A 26,691-nucleotide genomic window follows, 5' to 3' on the forward strand; every position below is an offset into this window, starting at 1 on the left:
TGCCTATTTGCCCGGTGAAGGGTGGAGCACTTGTGAAATATTGGTATGGCTCCTTTTCCTCTACCTTCAGGTACCCCCTCCTGCCCTGCCGCATTCACCCTGAGCTCCATCCATCTGTGGCTAGGACAATGAGTCATGCAAATCAATATAGAAGGATGATGTCCAAGTCTTAGTGACCATTTAAACTTGTATAAATTCTCCTCCGTACCAGTGCCCGTCTCCTGGGATTATGTTAGTTGTGCTTATGTTCAGCAACTCTGAGGCCCCCTTGGTAAGCCAGCAAAGGCTCCCTCTCTCTCTCTTCCTCTTCCTCCTCCAGAGGAATTGTAGGGTTGTGCTCATCTTTTCTATGTGAATCTCCTTATCATCTAAAACTCAGGGCAGTGGAGTGGCGCCTGGGTGGCTCAGTGGGTTAAAGCCTCTGCTTTTGGCTCAGGTCATGATCCCAAGATCCTGGAATTGAGCCCCCATCGTGAGCTCTCTGCTCTGCAGGGGGCCTGCTTCCCCCTCGCTCCCTGCTTGCCTCTCTGCCTACTTGTGATCTCTATCTATCAAACAAATAAATAAAATATTTTTTTTAAAAAAAAGGCAAGTACAACATTAAAAAAAAAAATGCAGTGTGGTGGAATGAGCTGCATAGAAAAGAGGGCAGATTTAGAGACCTGCTTCTGTCCCAACGCATTTCCATTTGTATTCTAAATTTGATTCATTCACATGTTACTTTCATGAGTTTTGTTATATCTATCTATCCCTCTACTCAATGTCTTAACTTAGATTTTTATTTGCCTCATTGTAAGTAGTAATATCCATGAAATCATTGGTTATATACCAATTGTACTTCAGTACAAAATAAAATAGTAATAAATAAGTAATCTGTAGGTCTTTTCTTGACATTTTCTGAGCTTAATTGCCTAGTACTGGTATAACAACTGACCACAAACTGTTAAAAAAAACTAACAGGAGAGGTAAAGCTTCTCTTGTCTTTATTTTTTTAATTTCATGTATAAGTGATCTAGAAAGTTAATTGTCAAATTTGTCAAATTTGCCTACTCTATGTAAGACTTCAGAAGTAGTCAGGCACCACTCAAGTTCCTGGAAGTTTACAGGCAGTTTGGAGACATAGTCCTAGCTTCTAGTGAGCAAGATCATCCCCTTAACCTCCAGTCCTTTTCTGTCTTACTCAGAGATGGATGAATTGTTTTTTCCTGTTGTTATTTTTTTAAGTGTGGAATTTGGAGTCAGGTGGAGGATCATTAAATTCTGATGTCACTTTTCATCTGTGTGCTTAAGCTAATCACTCAATCTCTCTGAGTCTCATTTTCCTTATCTTATAAAATGGCAATAATAATTTATAAAATGGCAAAAATAGTACCAACCTTAATAGGTTGATGTGAAGTCTAAATACACACACACACACACACACACACACACACAGTTCCTAGCTACTATCTTGCATGTAGTAAGTGTATAAAAATATTAGCTCTGTCTTTCCTCCTTTGCTGTCATCAAAGCAACATTCAGAATTACTTTATCCATTCTCTAATTCCCTTCTAGGTTATCAGGAAGCTTGTTCTGTTTCTAATGCTCCCTAGACTAATTCTCTGCTCCCTTTCCTTGATTCCTTCATCTCTGCCCCCCTTTTGATGTTCTCTCCCCAAATTCTATCTTCTCTCTCATGCCTTAATCTCTCTTCTTTCAAGCAGTTCTCACATTCCATCTGCCACAATCTCAGAGCTCTGTACCCTCTAGAGGAACTCAGATAACTATGAGAAGAGGGTAGGTCATAAAAATTCTTACTTCTTTTGCATTTACATGATGTGTCAGTAAGTCCTTTTTGTTTGTTTGCTTAAGTCACAGTCTTCCCAAAAACACAAAGAAATTTAGATTTTCTAATGCTATGGAAAAGTTCCTGGACCACAAGTACTATTAAATTTAACAGACATTTTTGGAGCATCTGCTATATGCCAAGCAGTTCCCCAGGCACTAGGGAGATAAAAATAAAGACAAAGTCTCTACCTAAAATGCTTACGCTCCATTAGGCAGACATATAAATACCTAAGTTGAATATAAGTGTGCCTTGTGGGGCTTCAAGCCAATAGTGCACATGAAATAATTTTCTTTATTTTTTCAGTTATTATGAGGTTGTATTGTACTAGCCAATCAAAATGCCCATCCTGACCACAGTCCCCTGCTGACTGAGGAACAATGTTCTGTCTCCTAAGCAGAGCTCACCAACTCAGGATGGGCTTAAATTGATGAATCCAAAAAGGCTACATACACATGCTCATTTCTCCCATGTCCACCCCAATCCCCATTGCCGCTGTGGCGAGAGCATGATCATGTGACTGCAAGTTGGCTGGTCAAATGTACTTTTCTTAGACGTAGAACTGTGGATCATTCAAGGGCGCTGAGATGAGAAGCCCTTTCTGTGGCAGTGATTGCCGCAGTTTCTAGGCCCACCAGAAGGACAAGCAGTGAAATTGGGTTTCCAGTGTCCAGGTATCAGTTGCAGGTTATGGCTCCTACTGCTCACTGATGGCAATAGTGTTCTCAATTGTCTAATTTGGAGGTGTGATTGGCTGTGATTCTGCATGCTCCCTGTTTCTGTACCTTCTCTGAGCGTGTCTCTGATCCAGTATCTTTTCATTAAATTTGTTTTTTGCCAAATTGATTCTTAGCTACTCAAATACTCAAAGTATTCTTAGAATACTTTGGCTGAGGCTTGGTATAAAGGCTCTTCGTCAACAAGAAGAATGCTAATTAACTAATGCTCTGCTAGGACACTCAACTGGAAATATTAGAGTTGGTCAATTGGAATCCAGATCAGAAGTTAAAAACACAACCCATGGACTATGAGACAGCAAGGACTTTGTGTGGGCTGAAATTATGAGTAAGCAGAAGTTATGAATAAACAAAAGTTATGAGTTAGCAGGAATCTACATACATGCAGAGGAGAGGAAGAGGTGGTTAGCTAAGAGCAGCATGGAAACAGAGCAAGAGGAACTGACACCCCATGATGGTGAGGGAACAGGTGAACTCCTGCTCTCACAGGGACTCCAGGTTAATGGGTTAGCCCTGGATTTGCCTTGAATCCTGAACTGTTTTCCAATTTTCAAACTACATTTCCCTTTCTGTGAACCTGATTAACCCTGGCTATTTCTGGGTTCCTGTGAAACTCCAGTTGCTCTTATTGTGTTGTATATCCTTATTCCTTGCAGTAATTCCTTTATTTTTTGAGGTAACCAGGATAACTGTATTTTATATGACCAGAGGGTTCCAAAGATTACAGGGATGATATGGCTAGAACCCAGGAAACAACAGTCAAATAGTGTCTCTCCGAAGTCACTGATCTTCCTCTCCAAAATACTTTCTTTTTTTCCTATTTTACTTGAAATCTCCAGCAGAAGAACCTTCCTCTGGGCTGAAAAATTAATGGTGTATCAGAAGCCCCTGTTAAAATGTACTCTAGTTTCTTGTGGGAGTGAAAAGCTGGAGATATTTCTACATTAGCATCTAAGCAGATCATATGAGTTCGTTCTTAAATTTGAACTCTTAAGGGTTCAGGTAGGTATAGAGCAGAAACATTGGGCACCGGGAGGGAAGAGTGGAGCGTAGACAATAGAAAATGGCGGTGAGAGCCCCAGCAACATTCTAAAGGACTGACCTATGGAATATTCCCATAAGGAAAGGTCCTGGTGGCACTCAGTGTAAAGAGTGCCAGGGGACAGTAGGGCCAAAAGGGCAGCCTTTCAACAAGGTGGACACTAACACCAAACATTCTCAGTTCACAGTCTTCCTTCTGCCAGTTCTGGAGTGTGACCATGCATAATTTATGGTATCCTTCAGCTTCTATAGGAGATGGGGCTCGGCTGAAGTGGCAGAGGATGATGGCTACTGTATATGCCCACCTTGAGATAATACTCAGAAATTACACCAACATTGATTATGCTTTGGCGTTACTTGCCTGGGTCCGTGGCCTTTGTTTTATCTTTCATAACACAGTGCCCTCTCATGGCTTGTGAAAAGGAAATATCTTAATGTCACATCTAATCAGTGAATGGCACAGTCTGGAAAGCAAAAAAGTGATTCTGTTAATAGGACATAACACAGGTAGGAAGGAATTTACACATGCTGCTGTATTTGAAAAGAGAGAAAAGGCATCGAAGCTGCTTTAATCAAAGCAAAAGTCTGAAGTTACTCCTAAAGAGCTTTATTTTCTCGAAGTCTAAAATGTACCTCAGAGTTTGTTTATGTGTTTTCCTGAGAATAGTGGATAGAACTGTACTTGGAATGGCAGTGAGTCACATCAGGGTGCAGGGAGGAGAAAAATAGTAATGCCACGGACACATTGCTTCATGGGGTATGCACCCCAGCTGCTGGGTGCTGCCCTTGCCCGTCAGCTCTGCTCGTGTGGCCAAATGACTTACTGCGGGTTAGAAATCAATGATGAGCAATGTGAGGAGCAGATGGGGAGTTTAATGCATCCTCCACATCTCTGTCTTGTGACTGGCTGAAGTCCATGTGCAATTTTGAAAAGGATGTTTGAAAAGGATATTCATCATTTTAAATTGCTCTGTGGGAGCTTTGCAGTTCATAATGTGCCACTTAGGTACTTCTCAAAGACAGGTTTTCCTTGACACGGATTAGAATTTCATAATAGCAAAATGGCACCTGGAGGTATTAGGATAGAAAAGCTAACTTGGAAAGAATTAACAAACTGGGCGGGGGGTGGTGGTGGTTGAGCTGGGGAGGAGTTAAAGAGGTGTGAAATATTTAGGCTGAATTCTACCCCATAATATCAGGCACTAGGAATTTCCAGTACCTGGCACTATTGTTTTTCTATCCATTCCTCAAGGTAGCCCTCATATACTATGAGAGAAAATCTACTTAGGCAGGAACCTTCAGCATGACTAAGAAATATTCGCACTTCTATGTCCTTTGCCTTATCTTGTGGCTTTACTCAAAGGGATTCTTATTAGGAGTGTTGGGTGTGAATGGCACTGACCATCAGGTGGAGAGCTGGTGTGCAGGCACCTCCTCCCCAGATATCCAGGTGAAAATGAATCAACAATCAGTAGCGTGGGACAATATGCATCATGAACAAATGTGCTCTTAAGTCAAGAAAAGAAAACAATTTTACCTTGATTCTTTCAGTACCATAAGCATGAGCAAAATATTATGTGTGCATAATTAGAAAGTATGAGACTTCCTCAAGCCCCTCAGGAGAAAGGGAAGGAAGAGCAGCAGACCCAATAGGGTAACTACTGCAGAGTGAATTATTTTTCTCACATGTTAAAGATGCCTTTTAGAGAAGCTCAAGGAGGGGTACCTGGGTAGTTCAGTCAGTTGAGCAGCTGACTCTTGGTTTTGGCTCCAGTTGTGATCTCAGGGTCATGAGATCAAGCCTAGCCAGACTTCCCACTCAGCGAGGAGTCTGCTTAAGATTCCCTCTCCTCTTTCTCCCTGTGCCCCCTCCTCTCCTTCCTCCACACATGCACACTCCTGCTGTCTCTCTCTCTCTCTCTCTCTCTCTCTGTCTCAAACAAATAAATCTTAAAAAAAAAAGAAAAAGAAAAGCTCAAGCAAGTACTTCTATACAAAGTACATGTAATCAAAATGTTTTGGGAAATGGTACTATAAAACTATAAATACAGTAATCTTATTTTCACTTCTAGCATTGATATCCAAGGCAGATAGGTAAAGAACATTTTCCCTGAATAGTGTTTTGCAGTCTAAACTTCCTAAATACATTCAATTAATTATCAAATAATTATTGAGCATTTCCCATGTGCCAGGAACTTGTACACAGTCATGAACAAGAGAGACTTGAGCAGGAGTAGACTTGGTCATCATGGGCATATCTGAGAAAACAGACCTTCCAGAACATGCTGTTAGTCCTGGTACTTCCCCCACCTGAATAAGAGGCAAACACTCCTGGCTTGACTTTCCTTGTATTCTCTGTCTCTTTTTAAAAAACAAATTTGGTTTCCCATCATCTTGCTCTTGTTTTATTCGTTTTTCTTTTTCTACCCTTATAGGAATTCCACATGGATTCCATCAAAACTTCTAAACCAGTGACCCTACTGGTTTTCACAATTGAACATCCCCCTCTCGTCCTCAATTCCCCCATTACCCCTCTGACATTCTTCAGTTCATCATTTAAGTGGTCTTCAAACTAGGTGGCCATAAGGTACAGGAAGTCTTTCCAAGGGAGGACTTGTACAGAGATAGTTTTAAGGAAACCCTCAACTGTCATGTCAATTATTTTTCTTAAATTGATCTACCTGAGAACTCACAAGCATTTATAAACTACTTCTCCTGCTACGCATGAGAAAAACATTTACCTCACTAATCCCAAATCCTTCTGGGGTGTGTTCAACTGGACTGTAAAACCTCAGGGTGCCAAATAAAATAATAAATCAAAACATTAATTTTGAGAAAGCTAAAAATAATTAATTAAAGCACTTAAGATTTTCCTGTCTTCTGTGTATTTTGGTTAAGGGGAAACATGATCTTATAAACAGTAGAAGTGTAAACAATATGCCATGTTAGGATTTTCTGAATTCAGATATTGGATAGAAATGGATTGGTGGCATTAACAATTTTTGTTTAATGATTCTTCCTCATTTACCTCAGGTCTGTTATCAGTCTGGAAGAAGAATTGTATGAGAGCAAAGCAAGGGGAAAAAATGTTTAAAATTAAAAACACTTTTTATATACTTAAATTTTTTTGTCTTAGGTATTCATGAACCAAGTTTTTTAAATTTTAGAACAGTTTTAGATTTACAGAAAAATTGCGAAGACAGTGTAGAATTCTCATATACCCCATACCCAGTTATCCCTGTTATTAACATCTTACATTATTATAGTACATTTTTATAATTATTGAACCAATTCACATTTTCTTAGTTTTACCTAATAATCTTTTTCTGTTCCTGGATCCCATATTACATTTAATTGTCATGCCTTCTTACTCTTCTCTTGGCTATTACAGCTTCTCCAACCTTCTTGGTTTTGATGTCTTGAGAGTTTTCAAAAGACTGGTCAGCTGTTTTGTAGAATGTGCCTTAGTTGGGATTTGTCTGGTGTTTTTCTCATAATTAGGCTGAAATTATGGGGTTTGGGAGGAACGCTGTAGGCGTGAAGTGTCATTTTCAACACATCATGTCCAGGGTACAAACAATGAACATGATTTACCACTGTTGATGTCAGTCTGATCACCTGGCTCAGGTAGCATTTGTCAGGTCTCTCCCGTGTAAAGCTACTCTTTTCTCCCTTTTCTGACACTTTTTATTAGCTGATACAAAAAACCCTTTGAACTGCCCAAGGAGAATAGGTTCATGATGTTGATTCTTATAAATATCAGTGGAACACTTTTCAAGTCTACTGATTTTTTTAAAAGATTTTATTTATTTATTTGACAGAGAGATTACAAGTAGGCAGAGAGGCAGGCAGAAAGAGAGAGGGGGAAGCACACTCCCTGCTGAGCAGAGACCCCCCCCAAAGCGGGGCTCAATCCCAGGACCCTGAGATCAGAGACAGAGGCTTAACCCACTGAGCCACCCAGGTGCCTCAAGACTACTGATTCCTCAAGAAATTTACAGTAAAAAAATTGTGATGTAAGTGTATATGCACTTTTCAATAAGGTAGTTAAAAATAATTTTTTTACTAAATCATGAAATATGTGTTCCAATTACTGTTAATATTAATCTAATTTAATCATAAAATGTTCAATAATTTCTACCTCCTATTAACAAAAAATAATACTATATGTTGACTGCTGGACTGATGAAGTTTTAGTAATATGTATCTTTTTTCCTTTAATAAATTCAGAAGAAAGTTCTGAATTTATATTTAAGATCACTTTGTCTAACAAAATTAATAGTTATTTCTGATTTTATATTAATTTTCCTATAAATACTCCAAAAGGATAAAAAACAAAGCTTGACACACATACAATTTACTTACCAATTATAGCAGGGCTATGTGGTTTTTTGTTTGTTTGTTTGTTTAAAGATTTTATTTATTGAGGTGGATTAAAACCTCTGCCTTCAGCTCAGGTCCTGATCCCCGGGTCCTGGGATGGAGCCCCGCATCAGGCTCTCTGCTCAGCGGGGAGCCTGCTTCCCCCTTTCTCTCTGCCTGCCTCTCTGCCTACTTGTGATCTCTGTCAAATAAATCAATAAAATCTTTAAAAAAACTTTTATTGATTTATTTGACAGAGATCACAAGTAGGGAGAGAGGCACATGGGGTGGGGGTGGGGGGGTAGCAGGCTCCCTGCTGAGCAGGGAGTCCAAACCGGGGCTTGATTCCAGGACCCTGAGGCAGATCTGAAGGCAGAGGCTTAACCCACTGAGCCACAGAGGCACCCCCCCAGGGCTATGTGTTTTTATCACATTCCCCATGTCATAAAAAACTTACCATTTCAGCTAAGCCTTACACTGCATTATTACAAAATGAGTATCAAGAAACAATATTATGGTCTTGTTTTAATTATAGCTGATTAGAAAATGATTATGAAATAATTATATTAATTCTACATCATTTAAACCTTATCTGTAGAAGCAAGTAATCTAGTTGGCAAAGCGTATTCTACAATTTTTTCTCAATATTTTAATATCCTAAAAATATGTATATGGCATGATTTTAAAGTGAAGTCAACCTCTTTCTGAAAGCAACTAATTCTGATATTGTTGCTTCATTTGACATTGAGTACTGGCTTTGTTGATTGGATTGCATGAAAGACTTTGTCCATATACTGAAAAAGCTGTATCAGCAGCTTGGATGTATCAATGAAAATATACTAAAAACATGTGATTACAGGAGGAAACCAAATAAAGAAAATAGGGGAATGCCTTGTATTATTTTTTTTACAACTGCATGTGAAACTACAGTTACTTCAAAATAAAAAGTTTAGTGAGAAAAGATAATTAAATAGCATTTCATCTGGGTGCCTGGGTGGCTCAGTGGGTTAAGCCTCTGCCTTCATCTCAGGTCATGATCTCAGGGTCCTGGAATTGAGCCCCGCCTCTGGGCTCTCTCTCTGCCTGCCTCTCTGCCTACTTGCAATCTCTCTGTGTCAAACAAATAAATAAAATCTTTAAAACAAAGCAAAACAAACAACATTTCATCAAACTTAATGCATTGACAAAGGTACAATGAAATTAATAATACTCACTTTTCTAAAATTTCTTTCTGAGTATTTTGAATTAAAGTGCCTCTAAGTGAAAGATTAGCAAGTATAATTTAAAATCAGATAAACCTTGGTAAAGCTTTTTTGGTATACTTCCAAAAATTGAAGGGAAAAAAAAAATGCTTCTAATTACCAGATAACAAACCACTTTGCAAGTTTGGGGATTTCTAATTCTTTGCTTTCAATAAATTTAGTTGTCAGATGATATATTATTATGTTTCTTATGATAGACCTTTGAATGACTTTTTCTTTTGCTTTTCCAGAACTCCCAGAAGGAGTTCAAAGAGATGAGTGGCATTGCTATAAACTCTTCCCTTTCTAGTTACTTAGTTATGAGAAAAAAGTTTCTCAGTACATATATGTAATAATGATAAATAAAAATAAAACAAGTGGCCCATATTTTCTACAATTTAATCTAAAAATAAGCAACATTTACCTATAGGTGAAATAATTAATTGGAAAAAAGTGTCCTCATTTACCTTAAGAGAAGAGCTTTCAATAAAATGTCAGTTTTTATGTTTAATAGTTATTTATCAAATTTTAAAATATATATATGTTTGGTAAAAAGTTTTAATATATGAAAATTATTTTAGTTCATTGTATATTAGAAGTAGTTATAATAATTAATCTAGAAGAAGAACTTCAACACTTAGATCCTTGTGCTCAAAGAAGAATAAAAAATTACATTAAGCTTCAGTTTATATACATGTTCATTGCAAAGAAATGTGTGAAGGTGATAAATAAAAAACTTGTGAGTACAAAAATATGGCATAAAATTCAGTTGTCAGGGAGAGTAAGTATACTGGAAGTATACGTTCAAGTAGAAGGAAAGTGATGTGAAATTTCAATTTAGGAAGCACTTTTAAATGTATTTTTAATGATGGTGAGCACCAGATTTATATGGTATTAAAATTCATTGGTCGCTGCTATAAACTCAATGTTTTCATCCTCTTAAAATTCATAAGCTGAATCCTAGTTCTCAGTGTAATGACATTAGAAGGTGGGGCCTTTGAGGTGATTAGGTCATAAGGGTAATAATGAGTGGGATAGGTGCTCTTATAAGAGACCCAGAGATATTATGCTTAGCGAAATAAGTCAATTGGAGAAAGACAACTATCATATGATCTCCCTGATTTGAGGAAGTAGAGATGCAACATGGGGGGTTTGAGGGGTAGGAAAAGAATAAATGAAACAAGATGGGATCGGGAGGGAGACAAACCATAAGAGAATCTTAATCTCACAAAACAAACTGAGGGTTGCCGGGGGCGGGGGGTAGGGAGAGGGTGGTGGGTTTATGGACATTGGGGAGGGTATGTGCTATGATGAGTGCTGTGAAGTGTGTAAACTTGGTGATTCACAGACCTGTACCCCTCAGGCTAATAAAAAAGAGACCCGGAGAGTGTTCCCAAGACCTTCCTCTGTCTTCCTCACATCCTTGATGTGAGGATACATCAAGTAGATGGCCATCACTGAACCAGGAAGGGGGCGTTCACCAAACACTGACTCTACCAATGACTGGATCTACCAATGCCTTGATTTGAACTACCTAGCTTCTTCCATAACTCTGAGAAATAAATGCCATTGGTTATAAGCCAGTCTGTAGTATTCTGTTACAGCATTACCAAGGGCCTCTGACGGTTACATTTTCTAAAAGTGATATGTTGAAATACATTATATGTCAAAAAGTATGTCATATTTCAACTTAGAATGTAAAATTTAGATGTTACCTTAAAAAAATGCATGGAGGATACCTAGTTTTTCAAAGTTCTTCTTTGGAAATATGCAACCAAAAGAGTTTGAAGGCCATGCAATGCTGTAGTCATTCCCTTCCAAACACTTTAAGTCCTTTGTCCCTCCTGTCATTGTACTCATCAGGCATAAGTCTAACCCTGGTTCAACCCAACTATTTACCAATTCCATACCTGTACCCAAGCAGCTCTCTGTTGCTGAAGAAAAGCATGAGACCATGCTGACTGGTTTCACATTCAATACATGATTACAACATTCTAGAGGATGCACCACACTGCCTAGCAGTCCTACTAGTCTGGCGTATTCAAATTCCCACTTTCAAATGACTATTTCACACCTTCTTTTCTTGCCTCAGAATTCCTAGATCAGTGCCTCCATATCTCAACTAGCAACTTATAGCTCCTTGAGAAAATGGTTGAAATAAAAAAAGAACTTCCTCATCTTCTTTCCATCAGCCTACATTGGCACCCATGCTTTGCCTCTCCACTTGCTCCCATGGAAGTGGTACTATGATAACATTGCTCCCATGGAAGTCTGCATTCTTCTTAAGCTCTGAGCCCCCATCTTCTTTCAGCTCCTTGAGGACATTGCCCCTGCAATGACCTCCTGTTACCTATATCATCACCAATACCTCTATGTATCACATCACTCCCAGCAACTTAAGAGTATGCTTTCATATATCCTGTCTTTAAAAAAAACCCTCCCTTGGGGCACCTAGGTGGCTCGGTTGGTTAAGCATCTGACATCTGCTTAGATCATGATCCCAGGGATTTAGCCCTGCATTGGGCTCCCTGCTCAGAGGAGAGCCTGCTTCTCCCTCACCCACTCCCGCTGCTTGTGCCCTCTCTCTGTCAAATAAATACATAACATCTTTAAAAAAAACAAAACAACAACAAAAAAAAACCTGTCTTACTTTCCCCATCTTTCTACTTTCCTTCATAGATAAACTTCTGAAAAGAGTTTCCTATGTTGCCATTTTACTTCCTTACCTTACATTCTCCACCCAGTCCATTCCAAAAACTTCCTTCATATCACTTTGTGGAGTTATTCATTAATGACAATGAGGTACTGCCAAATCTAATTGACCCATTTATCACTTCTTCCTTCTGGAGAGCTTATCTTGGTGTTTTTGACACTATACTCTCCTGATTTTCCTTGCATTTCACTGGCTACTGCCTCTCAATCACTTTTGCCTTTCTTCTGCTCATCTTAACCTCTAAGTGTGGGGTTTTCCCTGGTTTAGTCTTAGTCCTATCAACAGACACCTAATTTAGGTACTTGATCTGGTCATTAAAATACCATTTTGTACTAATTTTTTTTTCTAATCTACATATCAAATTTTATTTCTTTCCAGAACTGCCTACTTGGTATCTTCATTTTTATATCCAAAAGGTAAATTCAGTCGAACTTGGTCAACATAGAAATCTGGATTTCTAATATCCCTACTCCAGCTCCCAAGCCCATGCCTGTATTCTGTCCCACATTCACAGTCTCAGTTAATGGCATAATCATTTGCTCAGTACTTAAACCAAAATTGAATAGTTACCCTTGGTACCTCTGTTTTTCTTTCATTCTTTCTTTCTTTTTTTTTAAGATTTTATTTATTTATTTATATGACAGATCACAAGTAGGCAGAGAGACAGGCAGAGAGAGAGAGGAGGAAGCAGGCTCCCTACTGAGCAGAGAGCCCAATGCGGGGCTCAATCCCAGGTCCCTGGGATCATGACCTGAGCCAAAGGCAGAGGCTTTAACCCACTGAGCCACCCAGGTGCCCCACCTCTGTTTTTCTTATTACTTATATCTAATCCATCCAGAAGAAAAATCTTTATTTCCACATCTTCAAAATACATCCATACTGATTGGTTAAATGTGTTGAGAGTTGCTCCGTGGCCTATTAACTGGCTAGTGTTTGAAAATGTTTCATAGATAGTTATGAAGAATATGTGTTCTCATTGGTAGGATGTTCATAAAATAAAGCTTATTAATTGTATTTTCAAGTAAAATCTTCTATATTCTTACTATTTTTTTGTCTTGATCAGCTTTCAAAATGAGTTTTAAAATGCTTTAATGGTGGATTATCTTAAGACAAGTCCAGTAGTTTTAGCTTTTGTATATTTGAGACCACATTGTTAGGTATATATAATTTAGAATTGGCTATCACTTGGTGAATTTTAACTGTTTATCATTATATAATATCTCTTTTTATCTCTAAGTAATGATTTTGCCTTAAAGTATTTTCTTCACTAATACATCTGCATCAAGACTGGCTTAATGAAATTTCTTCTATCCTTTTACTTTGGATGTTTCTATCTCCTTATATTTTAGGTATTTCTCTTGTAACACCTCTTGTCTAGTTCACAGTCTTTGCCTTTCAACTGGAGAGTTTAGTGCACTTAATACTTAACATGATTATGGTATATTTGGGATTATTACTATCCTTTAATCATTTGTGTGTATGTGTGTATGTATTTAATGTTACTTGTTTTTTCTCTTTTCTTGACTTCCTTTGGAATGATTTTTATAAAAAGATTTTATTTATTTATTTATTTATTTACTTGAGAAAGAGAGGGAGCAAGAGCACAAGCAGGGGGAGAGGAGAGAGAGGGGAAGTGAGGTGAGGAGAGGAGAGGGGGAGACGCAGACTCCTTACTGAGCAAAAAGCCTAATGTGGAGCATGATCCCAGGCCCCCCCGGGATTAAGACCTGAACCAAAGGCAGACACTTAACTGACTGAGCCATCTAAGTGCCTCTGGAATGATTTTTTTTTTTTAATGACACTTTTTCTCAATTACTGGGCAGTATACTCTCAATTTCTATTCTCTCAGAGGTTATTCTTAAAATCTTAAACTAGATATTTGACTGAAATTCTAAAACTATTTGATATCCTATTCTTCTCCTAAATAAATACTTCTCCTAATTACTGATAGCTACCCTATCTTATATTTAATTTTTTCCTATTTTGGTTTTATCTTTAATACTCAATTTATAAAGAAATATAAAATATTAAAAAAAATGCTCAATTTAGATATTTCTTCATGGTCCTATGTAGTCTGTTTTTCTTTTTTTTTTTTTTTTATTTTACTCACATGTTCACAAACCTCTGTTCATACTTCTTTCTCCTATTTCACTTTTTCTTTTAGAGCTAATTTTTTTTAAATCTTCAAACCCAGTGTTTATTTATTATTTTTTAAATTTTTTAATTTTTTATAAACATATATTTTTATCCCCAGGGGTACAGGTCTGTGAATCGCCGGGTTTACACACTTCACAGCACTCACCATAGCACATACCCTCCCCAATGTCCATAATCCCACCCCCCTTCTCTCAACCCCCCCTCCCCGCAGCAACCCTCAGTTTGTTTTGTGAGATTAAGAGTCACTTATGGTTTGTCTCCCTCCCAATCCCATCTTGTTTCATTGATTCTTCTCCTACCCACTTAAGCCCCCATGTTGCATCATCACGTCCTCATATCAGGGAGATCATATGATAGTTGTCTTTCTCCACTTGACTTATCTCACTAAGCATGATATGCTCTAGTTCCATCCATGTTGTCGCAAATGGCAAGATTTCATTTCTTTTGATGGCTGCATAGTATTCCATTGTGTGTATATATACCACATCTTCTTGATCCATTCATCTGTTGATGGACATTTAAGTTCTTTCCATAGTTTGGCTATTGTGGACATTGCTGCTATAAACATTCGGGTGCACATGCCCCTTTGGATCACTACGTTTGTATTTTTAGGGTAAATACCCAGTAGTGCAATTGCTGGGTCATAGGGCAGTTCTATTTTCAACATTTTGAGGAACCTCCATGCTGTTTTCCAGAGTGGTTGCACCAGCTTGCATTCCCACCAACAGTGTAGGAGGGTTCCCCTTTCTCCACATCCTCGCTAGCATCTGTCATTTCCTGACTTGTTGATTTTAGCATGTTCCATGCTCCTGGATTGGAAGAATAAATATTGTGAAAATGTCTATGCTACCTAAAGCAATCTACACATTTAATGCAATTCCTATCAAAGTACCATCCATCTTTTTCAAAGAAATGGAACAAATAATTCTAAAATTTATATGGAACCAGAAAAGACCTCGAATAGCCAAAGGGATATTGAAAAAGAAAGCCAAAGTTGGTGGCATCACAATTCCGGACTTCAAGCTCTATTACAAAGCTGTCATCATCAAGACAGCATGGTACTGGCACAAAAACAGACACATAGATCAATGGAACAGAATAGAGAGCCCAGAAATAGGCCCTCAACTCTATGGTCAACTAATCTTCGACAAAGCAGGAAAGAATGTCAAATGGAAAAAAGACAGCCTCTTCAATAAATGGTGTTGGGAAAATTGGACAGCCACATGCAGAAAAATGAAATTGGACCATTTCCTTATACCACACACAAAAATAGAGCTAATTTTTAAATTTATGAATGTTTGCGTTCAGTTACATCTTTCTAAGAGATATGTTGCAGCCCTATCCCCTATTACCTAAGAATGTGACCTTATTTGGAAATAGGTTTGTTGCAGATGTAATCAATATTTAAGATGAGGTCATGCTACAATAGGGTAGGCCCTTAATCCATACATCTGGTGTCCTTTTTCTTTTTAGATTTTATATATTTTTTTGACAGAGAGAGACACAATGAGAGAGGGAACACAAGCAGGGGGAGTGGGAGAGGAGAAACAGGCTTCCAGCAGCAGGGATCTGGATGTAGGATTGATTCCAGGACCCTGGGATCATGACCTGAGCCTAAGGCAGATGCTTAATGACTGAGACACCCAGGCACTACTGTCTGGTATCCTTATAAGAAGGGTAGAATGCTGGGGCACCTGGGTGGCTCAGTGGGTTAAGCCTTTGCCTTCAGCTTAGGTCATGATCTCAGGGTCCTGGGATCAAGCCCTGCATCTGGCTCTCTGCCTACTTGTGATCTCTGTCTGTCAAATAAATAAATAAAATCTTAAAAAAAAAAAAAAGGGTAGAATGTTAATTTAATATGGGATTAATCAAACATACTGTGTAAATAGGTAAATAGTACATATTTTAAATTTTGGGAGTTATATACCATTACAGTTTCACACACCATTATAGTGACAAATTTAGCTGGTGCTATTGTAGCCTAAAGCAGCCAAAGCCGGTGTATAAAAGATAGGCCTGGCTGTGTTCCAATAAATGTTTATAAAAGTAGGCAGTGGGGCAGATTTAACCAAATTCTTTCTGATGCTTTATTGGGAAGTAGTTGAACCTTGAAGGTATGTTAAAGTTTATTGGTTTATCTTATACTTTGAATGGTTGTTTTACCCATATATGATTTTGTAACATAATACATTGGTCATTTCTAATATGGATTCACTGAGTTGTATAGATCTTTCAAATGCTGACCTATTTCACCATGTAATATAAAATATATTTGTTAATATCACTACTGTGTCTTCAGTAAAGCCTTTGAGCATTGGAAAGCTGTCAAGCTTATACTGGCAGATAAAATTGATCTAAAATTCTAATTTTTACTTTGAAGCTTGAATTTTATCATTGACAACAAAACTGTCAGTTGTTTTCCTTGAAGTGATAGTCTTACTTGGCTCATTGTTAAGAAAATGTCTACCAAATACCCAAGTCTAAATAAACATGTTCTTCAAGTTAAGTGACACTCTCTCAAAAAAATGGCTAGTTCAGCATGCAACTCGATCTTACAAGTGCTTTTCCTTGAGAGAGTTATCAAAGTTCAGTATGCAGTAAGTGTTTTTTGCATACTTCCCATTTCATTCAAATAGAATATTAAAAAGATATATATTAAATGGCTAATATTTATACGAATTTATAATTTGTATTGCTTATTGCTTTATAACAGACATTTAAAATGAAACTCTTTTTTTTGTTTGTTTGTTTTTTGTTTTTTTCCTACCAGTGAGTGGCAGTGAAGTACAATGTATATTATACTAGTAAAATGACTTAACATTTAACTGGTACATTTTACTGGTTACAGTTTGGGGCCACTGCTGTGCTTTCTGCTAAGCCACCAAGAGTTCTACCTGCTACTGCTTTTGCACCACTGGTAAAAAACAACACAATGAAAAAGGCAAGTAATGTCTTAGTATTATTATAAAAATAGTTCTGAGTTTTTACATATTCTGAAAGTGCCTCCGAGACCCTCAGAGTTCCATGGTGGAGTACTGTTGCCCTAAGACATTGACTAGAAGGCAATTTCTTCTGAAAAAGTCTTCTCACAAGATTTAACATCGATCTTTATCTCCCATCTCCATACTCTCCCCTCCCCTTCCTATGCTTGCTCTCCAATTCCCACCCTCAACATCTCCTACCACCAATGCCTTTTAAGGATTAGACTGAGCGATTGTAATTTTTTTCCTTTGGAGATATTATCTTCTGACTTTAGTGGAAAATTTTAGAAAACTTATTTTAAATATTGGAAGTTTATTTCATGCACACGATAGAAATGATTTTAAAATAATCTTTTTAAAAAAGTAACATACTCCATCTTGACTGCAGTGCAAGATATGTTAGTAAGTCATGAAATTAAAAGTAAGAGAAAATTTTTTCCTTATTGGGTGCTGTTTATGTGTTCTTACTCTTACCCCACCTCTTACAGGATAATTGACAAGTATCATTACATCAAAAATGGATCCATGCTCAAGTTGTGATGCTTTAGCTCAGCAGAATAGAGTCAGTAGGATGAATGGTGTTCAGATCTTTGATACCGTTTTCCTCAGACTGGTTTGAATCTCTGTGTCACATTATTTGTTAGGGTGTGTGCACTGTGCTAAATTTTTCTATATCACTGAATTCAGTTTCTGCTGACAGATTTCAGGGTAGATTATGCTTTTTACCCTGACTTCTATTTATTTACTTCCTTATTTTTTTAAATTCAGTTAGCTAACATATAGTACATCATTAGTTTTAGATGTAGAGTTCATTAATTCATCAGTTGTGATGTAACAACCAGTGGTCATCACATTACACGCCCTCCTAAATGTCCATTACCTAATTACCCCATCCCCCACCACCTCCCCTCCAGCAACCCTGTTTGTTTCCTATAGTTCAAAGTCTGTTATGGTTGTCTTCCTCTCTGATTTCTTTCCCATTTCGTTTTCCCTCCCTCCCCTCTTATGATCCTCTGGGCTGTTTCTTATATTCCACATATGAGTAAAACCTTATGATGATTGTCTTTCTCTGATTGACTTATTTTGCTCAGCAGAATACCCTCCAGTTCCATCTGTGTCGATGTAAATGGTAAGTATTAATCCTTTCTGATGGCTGAGTAGTAGTCCAGTGTGTGTGTGTGTGTGTGTGTGTGTGTGTGTGTGTGTGTATCACATCTTCTTTATCCATTCATCTATCAATGGACATCTTTGTTCTTACTATAGTTTAGCTCTACTGGGCATTGCTGTTATAAACATTAGGGTGCTCCCTGACTTTTATTTGATGCTTCAGAACTTCATGCAGACCCTGTGAGAATACCCTACCTAGTAGTGAGGTTGGAATTAGCATCCTTCTGGGTCACATTGGTTACACTGGTCCAGTCCATTTCATTTGGCTCTGCAACTTAGATGCCTTTGGCAGTTGGTTTTTTTTTTTTTTAAGGTTTTATTTATTTATCTGGGAGAGAAAGAGAGTATGGGCGTGGGGGGTGGGGGCAGAGGGAAAAGCAGACTTCCTGCTGAGTAGGTAGCCTGATGCAGAACTTGATCCCAGGAACCTGGGATCATGACCTGAGCAGAAGGCAGAAACTTAACGATTGAGCCACCCAGGCACCCTGGCAATTGGGGTTTAACTGGCAATATCCCGGTGATGATTTATGCAGACTACTTATCTACCTACATTCACAGAAATTATAGTGGGGCTTTGGTGAACCTAATGAAACTCAGAAAATGTCGACTGAAAAGATTCGTTAAAATAAATTTTCTTTGCAAAGAAATCCTGCTTGCTATTTTATAGGGCCTGAAATTGACATGATTTGAGGATCCCTCTCTGAAAAAGTATATGAAGTTACAAAACTGATCACCTGGGTGACTCAGTGGGTTAAGCTTCTGCCTAAGGCTCAGGTCATGATCTCAGGGGCCTGGGATTAAGCCCCACAGTGGGCTCTCGGCTCAGCAGGGAGCCTGTTTCCCCTCTGTCTCTGCCTGCATCTCTGCCTACTTGTGATCTCTCTCTTTGTCAAGTAAATAAATAAATAAATAAATAAATAAAATCTTTTTTTTTTTTAAGTTATCTTAGTTAAAATGAAGAAATAAATCACAACAAATTGTGGAAGGCTTGAAGATTCAGAAATCTCTTTAGGCAACTTACCGGAAATGAGCATATAGGAATGTTTCTTGATTAGAGGCTGGCTTGCACTCCCTTCTAGGGCACTTTAACCCAGCAGCTGTGGCATTCAGATCACTGTGCAAAGGAAGTCCCTGAAGGGTCAGCTTCATTAGCTTCACTGTAGATACATCTCTGTGTTAGGAGAACTTTCTGTTCCAAACAATGCCACCTCTCAAATCCTGCTGGGGAGCGTAGCTATTTTTCAAGTGATCTTAAGTTTGCAAAGTAGAAGCCTGAAATATGTTGAAGTGACAAAGACAATTTGGTTGTTTCCTTTCATTAAGCTGTGTCATACTTCAAATGACATTTGAAAGCTCTACTTATTCCAAAATTATATTATGTTTAATATTATTAGACATGGAAACATCCCAGAGGGCAGAAAATGCCAACTCTGTCTATAGAAAAGTCGTAGCTATTACTAAAAGGAAATGCTACAGATTTCACAAACTCAATTCATGACTCCCATTAATTTTTTAAAGAGGTCTGCCTCTCAGGAAGGCAGTTTTACAGGCAACATTTTAGTGAGCTCTACTGGAGAGCAGGTAATTCATTATCTCAAATATTGTGTTTATTATATTAATAGATATATATCCTAATAAAAGGGAAAGTCCAGGCATATATTTTATAGTCAAAGTAAAACCTTGGAAGCATGAAATTAGAGTGGTTTTAGTTAAAACAATAGTAAAGATCCTTAAGAATCATCATTTAAAATGGGCAGTAATGCAACATAAGTGATTTTTTTTTCCATCTGCCAAGGTTGTTTAGTGATAATCCGTCTTCTCTAGTGTATAACTGAATTCAGTAAATGCATTTGTAGAAATAAGAAAATATAGAAAAATAGCCTACAAAAATTGTGAAAATATTACATTTTATAAATATTAATGGTAATAAATAGCCATTCATGAACAGTGAACACATCTATAGTTCATCATCTTTTATAACATTAGGGCAGTACAGGTGGCTTTCACATGTGTTTCTCATTACTGGGATAGAACTAGAACATTCTGATCATATGATCATTGAATCAACCATTCAGATGATTTATTTGTTTTATTTATGTTACAGAAAGTCATTACAAATATCTCATCAATTGAGTCATTCACCAGTTTGATTTTGAAATGGTTTGAATCAACCTTACAGAGCGCTGAAACCTCAGCATTCATCTCTTGACAAAGTATATTTGAGATAAAGTACTTTGTAATTCAGTGTAGACAATGACAGAATCATAAAGTTCAAACTTGAAAAAGGATTGCGCTTTGTCTGTGTAACCTTGTGCTTCTGGTCCTTGAATTTCCTAGATAGTAATCTTTTTTTAAATTTTTTAAGTAGTGGACAGAGTGTTTGTATCCTACTTAATGATAATATTTGCCATTAGAAGACTTTATTTTATTCTTAATATAAATTACACCACCATTATCTAATTAAATTCTACAAATATTTATTATCTACCATAAGTTCAGTGTTCTGTTGGCCATAACAGAAGTCAGGAGGATTACAGTTTAAGGATTGGGATAGAGCTTTCAGAAGGAGAAAGACACACTCTAGTGAAACAGGCATTATATCAATGCATTTGTCAGTCTTTGTGGTCCCATCCCAAACATCAGTACTAAAGAAGGATACCTGGGAAGATAAAACTCATCTGGGGAAGGCTTAGAAAGAGTGGGACACATCTAATGACATTGGGCAGCATGGAGCAGGGGGTTGGGGGGATGCGGGCGTTGGGGCGGAATGGTTATATTTGGGTAGGTGGGGAGTAAAGAAAAGCTATATATTTATATATTTAAGGAAAGCATTGTTTTATTTTATTTTTTAAAGATTTTATTTATTTATTTGACAGAGAGATCACAAGTAGGCAGAGAGGCAGGCAGAGAGAGGGGGAAGCAGGCCCCCCGCCGAGCAGAGAGCCCATGTGGGGCTCAATCCCAGGACCCTGAGATCATGACCTGAGCCGAAGGCAGGGGCTTAATCCACTGAGCCACCCAGGCACCCCAGAGAAACCTGAATATTCCCCGTTAAATGAGATCATCTCTGACTTACTTCAGTTAGCATAATAACCTCAAATTTCACCAATTTATATTCCCACCAGCAGTGTACAAGGGGTCCCTTTTCTCCACTTCCTCACCAGCATTTTTTATCTCCTGTTTTTGTGATACTAGCCATTCTAACAGGTGTAAGGTGATATGTCCTTGTGGTCTTGATTTGCATTTCCCTAATGGTTATTGATGTGGAGCACCTTTTCCTGTATCCATTGGCCATTTGTATGTCTTCTTTGGTGAAATGTCTATTTAGATCCTTCACCCATTTTTAAACTGGATTATTTATTTGTTTGCTGTTCATTTGTAGAAGTTCTTATATATTTTGGCCATTAGGCCATTGTCAGATAAAGGATTTGTCAATGTTTTCTTCCCATTCCATACATAGCTTTTTCATTTTGTGGTTTCTTTTGCTGTAGAAGCTTTTTAGTTTGATGTAGTTCACTTGTCTATCTTTGGTTTTTTCGCTTGTGCTTTTGGTGTCATATCCAAAAAATCATTGTCAGGACCAATGTCAAAGATTTGTCCCTGTATTTTCTTCTGGGAGTTTTAGAGTTTCGAGTCTTATCTTTAAATTCTTAATACGTTTTGAGTTAATTTTTGTGAGTGGTATAAGAGAGGGGTCCAGTTTATGTTCTTGTGTGTGTGTGTGTGTGTGTGTGTGTGTGTATAATGTGCATATGTGTGTGTTAATTGATGTGCTTACCCACTCCCCACCCCGAGTTCTATTAACATGTAACTGATATCATATTAGTTTAAGGTGTACAACATAATGATTTTATATGTCTATGCCACAATACAGTACTGTTATCTATAGTCACATTGCTGAACACTACATCTCCAGAATTTATTTATCTTATAACTGGAAGTTTGTAACCTTTGAGCACTTTTACCTTTTTCTTCCACCCAGTTTTATTCTTTTGAATTGGATATCCTGTTTTCCCAATTCCATTTATATAAGAAACTACCTATTCCCCATTGAGTATTCTTGTCTTCCTCATCGAAGACTATTTGACTGTATGTGCTTAGACTTATTTCTAGACTCTTGCTCTATTCCATTGGTCCTTGTATCTGTTTTATGTCAATACCAGATATATACATATGTATATATAGAATATATATGTATATTTTATATTTTTCCATTTATTTGTGTCTTCTTCTGTTTCTTTAATGTCTTACAGTTTTCTGTGTGCAAATCTACTGCCTTAGTTAAATTTACTTCTTAGTATTTTATTGTTTTTTCTAATATTGTAAATGCTATTGTTTTCTTTATTTCTTTTTCAGATAGTCCATTGTTAGAGTATAGAAATGCAACTGATTTCTATATGTTGATTTTATGTCTTACAATTTTACTGAAATTGTTTCTTAATTCTATGACTTTTTGGTGGAGTTGTTAGGATTTTCTGTATATAATATCATAATATCTGTAATCAGGGATAATTTTACTTTTTATTACAATTTGGATACCTTTTTTTTTTCCTTGCCTAATTGCTCTGGCAATCAAAAAGCACAGAGTGGCTAAATGAATTAAAAAACAAGACCCAACTACATTCTTCCTACAAGAAATCCAATTCAGCTTTAATGACACACATAGGCTCAAAGTGAAGGGATGGAAAAAGATATTCTATGCAAATGGAAACCAAAAGAAAGTGGGAGTAGCTATATTTATATACTTAAACTCATATACTTTGTCTTTATATAGTTATATAAAGGCAGTAGAGACTTTTAGTCAAAGCAACAGGGGACAAAGTTCATCACATGATGATGAAGAGTTCAACTCACCAAGAAGATATAACAATTGTAAATGTATATGTACTCAGCAGTGGGCTCCTAGATATATTAAGCAAATATTAACAGATCTAAGGGGAAGAGTAGACAACAATAAAATAGTAGGACTTCAGTGCCCTAGTTTCAACAATGGGCAGGTCATCCACACAGAAAACCAATAAAGAAACATTGGATTTGAACTACATGTTAGAACAAATAGACCTAGTAGACGTATACAGAGCATTCCATCTATGACAGCATTGGATATACTGTCATCTCAAGTGCATATGGAACATTCTCTAGGATATCACATATCAGGTCACAAAACCAATCTTATCAAATTTAGAAAGATTGAAGTGATATCATGTACCTTTTCTGACCATAATGATATGAAATTAGAAATCAATAACAGGAGAAAAATTGTAAGACTCACCAATGTGTCTAGATTAAACCACACACTCCTGAACAACCATTTGGTCAAAGGAGAAATGAAGAATGAAATTTTTAAAAATTATAAACAAATGAAAATAAAAGCACAGAATACCAAAACTAAGAAGATGCTACCACAGCAGTTCTAAGAGGGAAGTTTATAATGATAATTGCCTATATAAACAAAAAATAAGAATCTCAAATAAATATACCTCAAGGAACTAGAAAAAGAGCAAACTAAGCCCAAAGCAAAGGGAAGGAAGGAGATAATACAGATCAGAGAAGTAAATAAAATAATCAAGAAACAATAAAAAAGATTAACAAAACAGTTGGTATTTTGAAAAGATAAACAAAATTGGCAAAACTCTGCTAGATTTACCAAGAAGAAAAAAGGGAGGACTCAAATAAAATTATAAATGGAAGAGGAGACAACTACAGAAATACAAATGCATCATGAGAGACCACTAGGAATAATTATATGCCAACAAACTGGACAACCTAGAAGAATCGGTAAATTCCTAGATATGTACAACCTATCATGACTGAATCATGGAGAAATAGAAAATCTGAGTAGAGCATAATAATGAGTAAAGTGGTTAAATCAGTAATCAAAAACCTCCCAACAAAGAAAATCCCAGGACCAGATGGCTTCCACAGTAAATCTTACCAAACCTTTAAAGAAGAACTAATGCCAATCATCCTCAAACTGAGGCAGGTGTTATTTGTTGGTAATTCTTCAGTTCCACTGTCCTCTATACTTTGCCTTGTATTTGAAGAGCCAGAAACCCTGGAATTGCATGTAGCATTCTAGATGCAGTTGATCTTCTGACAAACAAACGTACCTGCACGTGTTTGGGAGGTGAAGGCGGGGGAGAGCCATTCTCCTTCCAGATGAAGTGGTGGTTGACACATGACCTTTGGCAGATGTACGCAGTGACTGAGCTTTACATTTCATTGCCGATTTTTAGTTTGGTGATGATACAGCACCTGTGATGTTGACAGCTGTTGAAATCTCCTGACTTCTGGGTGGCAGCAACATCAGCTTCCTGACTTCCAGATCCTAATTGCAGTGCTGTACCTGAAAGCCTTCTGGCTGTGTCAGCCATTCCTCCAGTCTTTGTAATTATTTTGCAGACATCTTGTTTCCTTTACTAAATACATTTATGCTTAATATCCCTGGCTAGCCACTGTAATGAATTCATTACAATGATGGAGAAAAAAAGATATTGTGGTTTAGTCTACCAAAACTTGTTCTGGTTAACTTTTTTTGTCAAAACACTTCTCTTTCTGCATTTTTAAGTTATTTTTTTCTTTATTTCTCTAGCTTTTGACCTATAAGGTACTTTAAGTATTATGTTCTGAAGGTTTGTATTGGAACATTACTGGCTGCAGATTGTTCTCTGACGATATCCCTCCTTAATGAATCACTCTTCAAGATGTTTTCTCTGTCTTCTACTTATTTTTCCCCACTGTACAACAGTAAGGAAAATTAAATTTTCTTTTGCTGCAAAACACAAGCCAATTATATATATGCTTTATCAGAATAAATGCTATCCCTCCCCTCCTTAATCTTAGATAACATAGAGTATAGTAACCTACTAAAGTGTTTGTTTAATAGGTAGGGTATTTGGAAAGAGGAAAGGATCAAAAAGTGAAACCAAATAGTGCTTGAAATGATATAGATGAACTATAGAAAGGGACCATGACTCAAAGTCACAAAGATATAACCCACCATGGTTAGCTTTTCAAGCATGGGTGCTGGAGTCAGGTGCCTGAGCTTCAACCCCATTTCTACCACTTACCAGTTGCATCACCTTGTAAATAAGTTAGTTAACATTCTCAAATTCTCATTTCTTCCTTTGTAAAATAATAATACCTGCCTTATAGGAGTGTTATGCAGCTTACAGATGATGGTGCAAATAATGTGCTTAGCACAGTATCTGACAAAGTTAGTGTTATTACTCGAGCTAGTATCTGTTAGCAATTTGTTTGCGAATACTAAACACTCACAATAGGAACACCTTAAACAAGATAGAAGCTCATTTTTCTTTCAAATAGAGATCTTCAAGTAGATAACCCAGAGCTGGTCCTCAAGCTCCTCAGAGACCCAGACTCCTTCCAGCTCACTACTCCACCATTCCTAAGGTATGACTTCCTCCTCGCCATCCAGGATGGTGCCAAAAGCTCCAGCCATGTTCTCCGCAGCAGAATAGTGGAAATAATAAAGAAAAAAAAAAAGGCAAAAAAGTGGCATGTCTTACTCAGGAGATGTCTAAGGTAGTTTTGTCTATAATAAATGCAGGACTGACCTTCATTATCATACAACCTCATTTTGAACTTTCAATTTTTTTGTTAAAGATTTTATTTATTTATTTGACAGATAGGGATCACAAATAGGCAGAGAGGCAGGCAGAGAGAGAGAGAGGAGGAAGCAGGCTCCCCGCCGGGCAGAGGGCTCGATCCTAGGACCCCGAGACCATGACCTGAGCCGAAGGCAGAGGCTTTAACCCACTGAGCCACCAAGGCGCCCCTTGAACTTTCAAATTTTCAAACATCAAAGGATTATAGCCTGTAGTCTACTGTGGCTTACTATGGTTATGAAATCTTTTATTCTGTTATAGCTCAACAGTACTCATTAACTGAAACACAGGACAATATTACTAAATTGAATATCACTCAGTGTTTTGCATGAGGCTCCCTTTGAAACATTGTCGTGCCAGTGTTGTGGGTGTATCAGAATTGTTGAGATTTTAGTCTTCACTCTGAAATATGATTTTCCTTCCCCTTAGCAAGTCAGCGCCAACCTAAGTCCATAGGGCGAGGTTTACATTGTAGTCGGATTGTGTAACAAATGCTTCCATCAAGAGTGCTCTGGGGCAGAAGTGGCCAGAAAGGAAGTGTGATAGAAAACAAGGGGATGTGGCAGGAAGATTAGCTTTGTCCCAAGACTCACATAAATAGTAGATGCGATGTAATACAGAATAAAACAGTGTTAAAAAAATTTTTTTAAACCCACTGAAATGATAGCACCTCGAGGTCACATCACACTAGGGATGCACAAGTACTTCCATAGGGAAGTCTGAAATGCGGTTTCTGTGTCCCCTACTCTGTTAAATGACTGTTATTTGGCAGCTATTACTTATCACAAGCAGTAGGATCACTGGATATAAGACAATAATTGGAGTGTAATATCTCTTGG

The 26,691-nt window shown here is 37.4% G+C and overlaps 1 long non-coding RNA gene across 1 annotated transcript in view; it reads left to right on the top strand.

Moving 5' to 3' along the window:
* Positions 1 to 17,018, top strand: part of LOC131813790 (uncharacterized) — a 58,224-nt gene extending 41,206 nt beyond the window's left edge. The window contains exon 3 of the long non-coding RNA XR_009346978.1: positions 16,925 to 17,018. This is a non-coding gene — a long non-coding RNA (uncharacterized LOC131813790). The remainder of the gene's footprint in view (positions 1 to 16,924) is intronic.
* The last annotated feature ends 9,673 nt before the right edge of the window (positions 17,019 to 26,691 follow it).

The sequence above is a fragment of the Mustela lutreola genome, chromosome 13 (assembly GCF_030435805.1).
Source record: "Mustela lutreola isolate mMusLut2 chromosome 13, mMusLut2.pri, whole genome shotgun sequence".
Classification (NCBI taxonomy): Eukaryota; Metazoa; Chordata; class Mammalia; order Carnivora; family Mustelidae; genus Mustela; species Mustela lutreola.